This window comes from Amblyomma americanum, chromosome 11, assembly GCF_052857255.1.
Source record: "Amblyomma americanum isolate KBUSLIRL-KWMA chromosome 11, ASM5285725v1, whole genome shotgun sequence".
Taxonomy (NCBI): Eukaryota; Metazoa; Arthropoda; class Arachnida; order Ixodida; family Ixodidae; genus Amblyomma; species Amblyomma americanum.
This window is the reverse complement of record NC_135507.1, coordinates 128206474-128216495: the sequence shown is the minus strand read 5'-3', so window position 1 is coordinate 128216495 and position 10022 is coordinate 128206474. Positions and strand designations below refer to the sequence as shown.

At 53.1% G+C, this 10022-nt stretch overlaps 2 non-coding genes across 2 annotated transcripts; both read left to right on the top strand.

Moving 5' to 3' along the window:
• The first annotated feature begins 6245 nt into the window (after positions 1–6245).
• LOC144111573 (small subunit ribosomal RNA) lies at positions 6246–8060 on the top strand. Its single transcript, XR_013310100.1, has one exon. It is a non-coding gene; the product is annotated as a small subunit ribosomal RNA (ribosomal RNA).
• Positions 8061–9620: 1560 nt separating this feature from the next.
• LOC144111595 (5.8S ribosomal RNA) lies at positions 9621–9773 on the top strand. The gene has a single exon (XR_013310121.1). It is a non-coding gene; the product is annotated as a 5.8S ribosomal RNA (ribosomal RNA).
• The last annotated feature ends 249 nt before the right edge of the window (positions 9774–10022 follow it).

Sequence of the window (10022 nt, the reverse complement as noted above, 5' to 3'; positions counted from 1 at the left end):
CAGTGGAAGGTTCTAACGAATTCACTGCGATCCGCAAAAGACCTGGCGTACTGTAGAGGAAACTCTACAAAATACCGCAAACAGAAATCCCGGTTGATGATATCTAAACTGGGGCGGGGGGTACTAAGAGGCGAAGCTCTCGCCAATGTAACGAACAAACACTTTTCAACATTTGGAAAGTTTGATGTCGCTGACCAACGGACATTTTTTGCGCCAGCTTTATTTCAGTGCAGTTCATTCCAGGTTTCGCTATTGTTCGCTTATCTGGGCAGTCACTGGGAAATGTAATCTTGAAATGCCCTTTTTATTGCAAAAGAGATCTATTCGCTTTGTTGAAAATTTTTCAAGATATGACTCCACATATTCCTACTTCAGCGAGTACTACCTATACAAACGTTACACTGCCAGCGACAGTGTCGGGCGGCATTCCTGGAACTCGTAGCCAATCGACAACAATGTTTTTTGTTGTTTTTTTTTCCAAATTCACCTACGATATGGGTTTAGACGCACAAATATACAGAAACCAAGAAACAGAACCAACTCTGCTACGCAGCATTTGAACTGGAACCCATCCCGATTTAATTCATCTTTCCCTGTCTGCTTTTCGTAAGCGAGCGAAAAGTCACTTCCTGGGAAATGCACTGTAGTTTTTTATTTTATTTTTCCTGCTTATAACTTTAGCACATTTGTTTTAATTTTCTTGGTAGGTACACAGTTAGTTTCTACACATACGTTGCATCTGTGTCGGCTCTTGCAATGCTCTGTTCTGATTCTAGAAAAAAACAGCGCACACAGGACAGGGACCAAGGGAAGAACCGACGACGCGAGCGCTGACTTACAACTGATTTTATTAAGCGGAAAGTGAACACTATATATAGGAAGGAAGTAGCAGATACAATCAGAGGCAGTCAACGTCAAAGCGGTGTAAATGGCCGATAAAATCGATAAAACCGTAAGGGGTGAAGATAAAACAAGATAAAACTCAACAGATGACAAGCCATGGTGTAAAGAACCATAAAAACGCTAAGACACGTGAATAACACGTACAGTGCCTTGAATAACAAAAAAAAAATTCGAATACAATCAACAGGTGGAAGGCATGTGAAGGTGACAAGGATTTAAGCAGTGTGAACAAAGTTTAACAACTGACATGCGCTTGAAACGGATAACCAGGCACATAACTCACACATTCATCCGTTTTCTTTTTTTCTTTTCTTGAGAGGTACGCCACTTCTTTTTCTGATAAGACTACAGATGGCGCACTGACGCAGTTGTATTTATTGGATTTTATGTTGAAGGCTTCCCTACTTATTTGATCCGAGTGGCTTCCTATGATTTTGCAGTTTTCAAATTCAGGATGACAAGCACTGCAAATTCCTATGCGGGCTGCTATGTGTCCTTTTACCCCCTTTTCCACATCTTTATTACGTTCCCGCAATCGGTCATTACTACATCTGCCCGTCTGACCAATATATTTGTCTCCGCAAGTTAAAGGTATTGAATAAATTACTTCCTTCTGACACGGTACGAATTGTTTACGATGTTTTTTGCTGCATGTTCTTGCTGTCTTGGAAGGAGGGTTAACGCGGTTGCAGATATTTGCAAGCTTTTCCGGAGCTGAAAACAAGACCTTCACCTTTGCTTTATTCATGACTTCTTTCAGATTATGGGACAGAGCGTGGAGATAAGGGATCACTGCGACTTTTTGTTTCTTTTTTTCTTTGTCTCTACCTCCTTCATTTATCCTTTCTTTTCCTTTCACCCGCTTTTGAAGCTTCTGGGCGACGGAGATGAACAGGTGATTGGGATAGCCTGCCCCTAATAACCTATTTGCGTTGTGTGTCAAAGCTGGAAAGCATGCTGTGAGGACATGATCTCTTGAGCGCGTTAGACATGCAAAGACTCGCGATTGCTCTCTTCACTAATTTCGAATGTGCTGAATGGTAATGAATCGCCGGTTTCTTATTACGTGGTTCATAGTTCCAACTAATGTGATGGACCTGGAATTCCAGCTTGATGTCAAGAAATCTGATAGTGCTGTCTACTGGCACCTCGTGAGTTACGATTAGAGGGAACATGGTCGAAGTGAAAGTATGCAAAATATTCTGAAGGTCTGAGTGGAACGCCTGCTTGTGGCTATTTATGACCACGAGATAATCATCGACATACCGAAACGTCCTTATAACAGATGAGCTGGGAAGGATGGAAGCCAAGGTCCTGTCTGTAGACGCCAGAAAAATGTCACTGAGTATGGGTGCTAAACATGATCCTATGGGTATTCCAGATTTTTGCAGGTAAATGTGCTCGTTCCATGCACAGTAGGTTGAGGACAGGTACCTTGAAAGTAACTCGAGAAAGCCTTGTACAGACATTTGCAGTGCTTGTCATGCTGAATTTGAAAACTGTAAAATCATAGGAAGCCACTCGGATCAAATAAGTAGGGAAGCCTTCAACATAAAATCCAATAAATACAACTGCGTCAGCGCGCCATCTGTAGTTTTATCAGAAAAAGAAGTGGCGTACCTCTCAAGAAAAGAAAAAAGAAAACCGATGAATGTGTGAGTTATGTGCCTGGTTATCCGTTTCAAGCGCATGTCAGTTGTTAAATTTTGTTCACACTGCTTTTGTTCACACGTTCAGATGCCTTCCACCTGTTGATTGTATTCGGTTTTTTGTTATTCATGGCATTGTACGTGTTACTCACGTGTCTTAGCGTTCTTTACACCATGGCTTGTCATCTGTTGAGTTTTATCTTGTTTTATCTTCACCCCTTACGGTTTTATCGATTTTATCGGCCATTTACACCTCTTTGACGTTGACTGCCTCTGATTGTACCTGCTACTTCCTTCCTAAATATAGTGTTCACTTTCCGCCTAATCAAAATCAGTTGTAAGTCAGCGCTCGTGTCGTCGGTTCTTCCCTTGGTCCCTGTCCTGTGTGCGCTGTTTTTTTCTAGAATGACTACCCACCAACTCGCCCAGTCTTCCACATTGGTCTGTTCTGATATTTTTTTTGGTTTTTTTTTTCTAGGCGCGCATTCAGTTTCTATAGTTATGTTTTATTTGTATTCTCTTGCACTGTCCTTTTCTGCGATTTTTTAGACGCGTTTTCTGAGTAATAAGAATGGAATGAACGTTTATACTTGAAAGTTGTGCTCTACAATTATTGTGGTCATTATAACGTGTATCTGCGTGTCTATATAAGTGCTCCTTGCTGTTGCGTTCGAGTGGTGCATAGGGCCCAGTCAGGCGGATTGATTTTCGCCGTTCGTCTGCCCTCTGCACCAAGGCACTGTGTTGTCGGACTTTCGTGAATAAAAAAAAGAAAATCTAAAAAAAATACGCGTTGCCCCCTACACTACTCCAGCATCCGGAGACTTGGTGTGTTTCTCGCAAGCGAACTAATTGTGGTCAACAAATGTTAAGCTACAGGTTGCCGAAGTCACTAAATGACATTACTCGATGTGACATCGACGTGCTCACTTGTTTTTGTTTTGTTTTTTGAGAAACCTGCCTGAGATATTTTTGTGCGCCTCTATGTCTTTCTGTAATAAGCGGTGTACGGCGTTTTCTTTTTCTTTTACTGTTGCAATTGTATCTTTTTGGGTTTCTTGTTTTGAATTTGTATTAACCCCTGGTTCATTTATAAGCCTTCAGTTCCGCCCTGCTGCAGCCTCTGTAACGGCACTGTGGTCGGTCAAGCTGACCCTGAGAAGCTTTTTCCCCTTGTATCTCTCACAACAATTGTATCTCCTTGTTTGTGGAAATAAATTCAAACTCAAACTCGTCCGCCTGCTTCTTCACTAGCCGAAGATAGAGGCGTTCAGGCGGTCTCGCCTGGGGCGGACGCGATAGAGTTTTCAAGTTTTTGCCGCTCTCCCGCAAATCGGAGGCGCACGAATTTTCCATCGCAGGATAGGTCTCGGAGCGGCAAATCGTTTGGTGCCACATTCGCCTCTCTCTTCTTGCCCCATCGAAAGATACAAGCGATAAGCGCTCGCCCCTGCACAAAGGACTCCTCGCCCCGGTAACGTTTGAGAATTTTTTGCGGCCGTACCAGGCATCGGAGGCGTGCGAATTTTGCATCGGCGTATTGGGCTGGAAAGCGCGAAGCTTTTGCCACCCTCTTCGCCTCTGTGCTTTTTATCTATCCCAAGATACGGGCGTTTAGGCTGTCTGGCTCGGGCACGGTCCAACGACATTTACAAACTTCGCGCTGGTCCCGTTAAGTCGGGCCGTTCAGTTTTTACATCAGCGTATAGCCCTCTGAAAGACGAAGAATTTGATACCTTTTGCGCCACTCTAGTGCGTCGCCCGGCGGAGTTATAGCAGTTCAAGAGAGGCCGCCCCGGCCGACCCGCGGAGGTCTGGGTACTTATCGCTGCATATATAAGGGGGGCATACCACCGCGGCAGACGCGGAGGCGTAGAGTGCGCGCATCGTCGGCGAAGTCCGAAACGCGCCTCTCGCCGCCCCGGAGGCGCATTTGTGCATTTGGCGACCTCGGCCCATGGCATTTGCACGAGTTCGCGCACGACTTGTGCGACACTTGATCCGAAAGCGCCTCGAGTACGGCGTTTAGCGCGGCGGCAAAGTCCACGAGTACGGCTCGTGTGGTGCGCCGCGATGCCGGCCTGCGCTGCCGCGCCCGCGATTTGGCCAGGTCCCGCGGCGGAACCGCGGTACCGACAGAGGGGCCGATAGCGCCACGGCAAAGTCCACGAGTTCGGCTCGCGCGGGGCGCCGCGAAACGCGCGCGCCGCGATGCCGCCGATGGGTGCCGCACGATTTGCGCGGCTCTTGCGGCGAAGGCGCCTCGAGCACGGCGCCAAGCGCCACGGCAAAGTCCACGAGTTCGGCTCGCGCGGGGCGCCGCGAAACGCGCGCGCCGCGATGCCGCCGATGGGTGCCGCACGATTTGCGCGGCTCTTGCGGCGAAGGCGCCTCGAGCACGGCGCCAAGCGCCACGGCAAAGTCCACGAGTTCGGCTCGCGCGGGGCGCCGCGAAACGCGCGCGCCGCGATGCCGCCCGATGGGCGCGCACGATTTGCGCCAAATTTACGGCGAGATCGGCACGAGTACGGCCACTTACCAACCCACGGAGGTCTGGGTACTTATCGCTGCATACATAAGGGGGGCATACCGCCGCGGCAGACGCGGAGGCGTAGAGTGCGCGCTTCGTCGGCGAAGTCCGAAACGCGGCTCTCGACGCCCCGGAGGCGCATTTGTGCATTTGGCGACCTCGGCCCATGGCATTTGCACGATTTGTGCGACACTTGATCCGAAAGCGCCACGAGTACGGCTCGTGTGGTGCGCCGCGATGCCGGCCTGCGCTGCCGCGCCCGCGATTTGGCCAGGTCCCGCGGCGGAACCGCGGTACCGACAGAGGGGCCGATAGCGCCACGGCAAAGTCCACGAGTTCGGTTCGCGCGGGGCGCCGCGAAACGCGCGCGCCGCGATGCCGCCGATGGGTGCCGCACGATTTGCGCGGCTCTTGCGGCGAAGGCGCCTCGAGCACGGCGCCAAGCGCCACGGCAAAGTCCACGAGTTCGGCTCGCGCGGGGCGCCGCGAAACGCGCGCGCCGCGATGCCGCCCGATGGGCGCGCACGATTTGCGCCAAATTTACGGCGAGATCGGCACGAGTACGGCCACTTACCAACCCACGGAGGTCTGGGTACTTATCGCTGCTACTATATGGGGGTCCTTGTGGCACTGTCGGTGGCGTGCGCCCGAGCGCGCGCGCGCCGTACGGGTCTTGATATGCGGCCTCGTGCCCAGCGTGTCCCCGTCCCGTGGACCCCACGGCATTCGTCTGCAGCCTCATCCGCGTCTGCGATAGGGGCTGGTTGTCGGACGACGCTGTTCCCACGTGTTACGAAGTGTGTTCCGTGCTACCCGGACTCGATTCCGTGCGACTGCGCCGAAGACGCGGGCGTGTCCCGTCGTCTGGCGGCTAGGCCGTCTCGGCTACGCAGCAAGCGCCGTCCAGTGCCTGAACGCCGCGGCCCTAGCGGCCGCGTGCGCACTGGTGGGCGCGTTACAAATGCTTTGCCTAAGGGCGCGTGCTCTCTTGCCGCGCGGTGATAACCGGGCCTTCGGGTCGGATGCCGCAGCGAGCTCGAACGATGCACGGGCAGCGAGAGCTGCCGCGAAAAAGATGCGCGTCGCGCGCCGAGGGGTGAGAGGGGCCCCGATCGGCCGCGACAGGGCTCCCTTGAGGAGCGACAAGGGTTTGCCTATGCATCTACCTGGTTGATCCTGCCAGTAATCATATGCTTGTCTCAAAGATTAAGCCATGCATGTCTAAGTACATGCCGAAATAAGGCGAAACCGCGAATGGCTCATTAAATCAGTTATGGTTCCTTAGATCGTTTCTTTCTACTTGGACAACTGTGGCAATTCTAGAGCTAATACATGCATTGAGCCTGAAGGCCTTTGGCTGACGGGCGCTTTTATTAGACCAAGACCCATCGGGTTCTGCCCGTACTCTGTGGTGACTCTGGATAACTTTGTGCTGATCGCATGGCCATGAGCCGGCGACGTTTCTTTCAAGTGTCTGCCTTATCAACTTTCGATGGTAGGTTACTTGCCTACCATGGTTGTTACGGGTAACGGAGAATCAGGGTTCGATTCCGGAGAGGGAGCCTGAGAAACGGCTACCACATCCAAGGAAGGCAGCAGGCGCGCAAATTACCCACTCCCGGCACGGGGAGGTAGTGACGAAAAATAACAATACGGGACTCTTTTGAGGCCCCGTAATTGAAATGAGTACACTCTAAATCCTTTAACGAGGATCAATTGGAGGGCAAGTCTGGTGCCAGCAGCCGCGGTAATTCCAGCTCCAATAGCGTATACTAAAGCTGCTGCGGTTAAAAAGCTCGTAGTTGGATCTCAGTTCCAGACGAGTAGTGCATCTACCCGATGCGACGGCTCGGACTGAACATCATGCCGGTCCTCTCTTGGTGCCCTTCATTGGTGCGTCTCGAGGAGGCCTGCGCTTTTACTTTGAAAAAATTAGAGTGCTCAACGCAGGCGAGTCGCCTGAATAAACTTGCATGGAATAATAGAACAAGACCCCGTTTCTGTTCTGTTGGTTTTTGGAATACGGGGTAATGATTATGAGGGACAGACGGGGGCATTCGTATTGCGGCGCTAGAGGTGAAATTCTTGGACCGTCGCAAGACGAACTACTGCGAAAGCATTTGCCAAGAATGTTTTCTTTGATCAAGAACGAAAGTCAGAGGTTCGAAGGCGATCAGATACCGCCCTAGTTCTGACCATAAACGATGCCAACCAGCGATCCGCCTGAGTTACTCAAATGACTCGGCGGGCAGCTTCCGGGAAACCAAAGTATTTGGGTTCCGGGGGAAGTATGGTTGCAAAGCTGAAACTTAAAGGAATTGACGGAAGGGCACCACCAGGAGTGGAGCCTGCGGCTTAATTTGACTCAACACGGGAAAACTTACCCGGCCCGGACACTGGGAGGATTGACAGATTGAGAGCTCTTTCTTGATTCGGTGGATGGTGGTGCATGGCCGTTCTTAGTTGGTGGAGCGATTTGTCTGGTTAATTCCGATAACGAACGAGACTCTAGCCTATTAAATAGGTGCGGGGTTCCCAGCACCTTACAACCTTCTTAGAGGGACAAGCGGCTCCTAGCCGCACGAAACAGAGCAATAACAGGTCTGTGATGCCCTTAGATGTCCGGGGCCGCACGCGCGCTACACTGACGGAAGCAGCGTGTCTTTATCCCTGTCTGAAAAGACTGGGTAACCCGTGGAACTTCCTTCGTGATTGGGATAGGGGCTTGCAATTGTTCCCCTTGAACGAGGAATTCCCAGTAAGCGCGAGTCATAAGCTCGCGTTGATTACGTCCCTGCCCTTTGTACACACCGCCCGTCGCTACTACCGATTGAATGATTTAGTGAGGTCTTCGGACCGATGTCCGGCGCGGCCTTTCGGTTGCGCCGGTCTGTTGGAAAGATGACCAAACTTGATCATTTAGAGGAAGTAAAAGTCGTAACAAGGTTTCCGTAGGTGAACCTGCGGAAGGATCATTACCGGATTGTGCTTGTCACACCCGGCGCCGCCCCCGCTTATAAGCGGGGGAAGGCCTCAACAGCGGAGTTGCGAGATTCTGATGCCGCATCTCTGCAAAAATTGTTACGCCCAGCGGAGGTCCGTCACCAAGGGAATGTCGGACGGACTGCTTCCGTGGGTTCGAACGGCGTAACGCACCAATCTGGTGGGCTTTCGGTCTTCGACACTCGTTGTCGGAGAGACTCGAACGTAGCCGGTAGGCTGGCCGAGGGAAAAGGCCGGCCCGCTGCCAAGGGAACGGCGGCGGCTGCTGCGAAGTACGAAAGGAACCGCAGCTCGCTGGCTCTCGTTAGAGTTGCGACCGAGTCGGTAGGCCGGCCGAGGGAAAGGCCGGCCCGCCGCCAAGGGAACGGCGGCGGCTGCTGCGGAGTACGAGAGGAAACGCGGCTCGCTGGCTCATGAGAGTCGCGACGGAGTCGGTAGGCTGGCCGAGGGAAAGGCTTGCCCGCCGCCAAGGGAACGGCGGCGGCTGCTGCGGAGTACGAGAGGAAACGCGGCTCGCCGGCTCCGGAAAAGTAACTCTTCGCAACAACGCGCGCGCGGCGGGACGCGTGCGGCCCAGTACTTATAAGGAACGGCCGCCGCAAGAGGTCTCGCAGTGCGGGCGCGATGTCTGAAGCCGTGCCGGCGGGGCGAAAGGAGGCACCGGGAAAAAAAGGGACGAGGGGTTGTAATCCCGCATTTTGAACGCACCTGCGGCAGCGGGGTTCTCCTGCTGCTTCGTCCTTCCCAGCCTTCGAGTAGTCTGCCGGTGCGATACCGAAACGCCGTCCATGGCACTGTGGCCGGTGGACTCCTGTTGCGGGAGTAGTCTGACGAACGCCCGTCTGGCGGCTGTCCAAGTACGCGCTGCGTAGCCACGGCTAGGCGGTGCCTGTCTCTTAAGCGAAGCAATGATGTGGCGAAATGGTCGGACAGGGCGCAGCACGAGGGCGCACCCTTGGGGCGGCGGACTCGAGGGGCATTTCTGAGCGAAAGATGACCCCTTCCCCAAAGAGGGCGCAGCGGTGGGCGGCAGAGAACCGTCCACACAGAGCTACCGCTGCTTGGGAGTCCGGGGGTGACGTCGCTGCGAACACAACGGCAGAACAAACGTGCTCGGGGAACGGCGCAAAAGCTCTGTGTTATTGCCCAATTGATGACGAAGTTACCGGTGTGCTTCCTGGTGAACCGATGGTCGTCGGACCCGTGCGACCGCTTAAAGAAAACGGGCTGAACAGCAAACCGTGAACAGCAAAAAAAACGGCACCAGCGAAGACCGGAACTTGAGAGCGCCGTTGCACGTCTGCCTTAGGGTTGCCAAATGCCTCGTCGTCTCTAGCGACGCGCAAGCCATTGTCGCACACAAGCTTCGAAGAGACCTTGCTCGCCTCGGCTTTGAGGCACCGCGCAAGCATGCCGAACGGACGGCTGCTGGAACGTGGAATTGTCGGACGAAACTGCAGTCGGGGAGGCTAGGGGAGGAGCCCGGTGCCTAAAACCCTGGTTGTACTGTACGGAATTGAACAAACCAAATGCACGACTCTAAGCGGTGGATCACTCGGTTCTCGGGTCGATGAAGAACGCAGCCAGCTGCGAGACTTGGTGTGAATTGCAGGACACACTGAGCACTGATTCTTCGAACGCACATTGCGCCCTTGGGTCTTCCCTTGGGTTCGTCTGTCTGAGGGTCGGATCATATATCAAGAGAGACGCCGGCGCCCGGGGATGGCGCGGCCGGCGACTCGTTTTGACCGTGTCGGCAAAGAGGACGGCTCTGTACGAAACGCCGAAGATCCCTCGAAAGACTTTGCGAAAGAGGAGAGTGGGTCGAACCCTTCAGCCGCGCTCCAAGCGGCCGAGTCGGGTCGCCCTGCGCAGACGACGTAACGCGGGACGGCGGCTGCTAGCCGTAGAGCGTCTGGCCTCCGAAGGCGACCGCC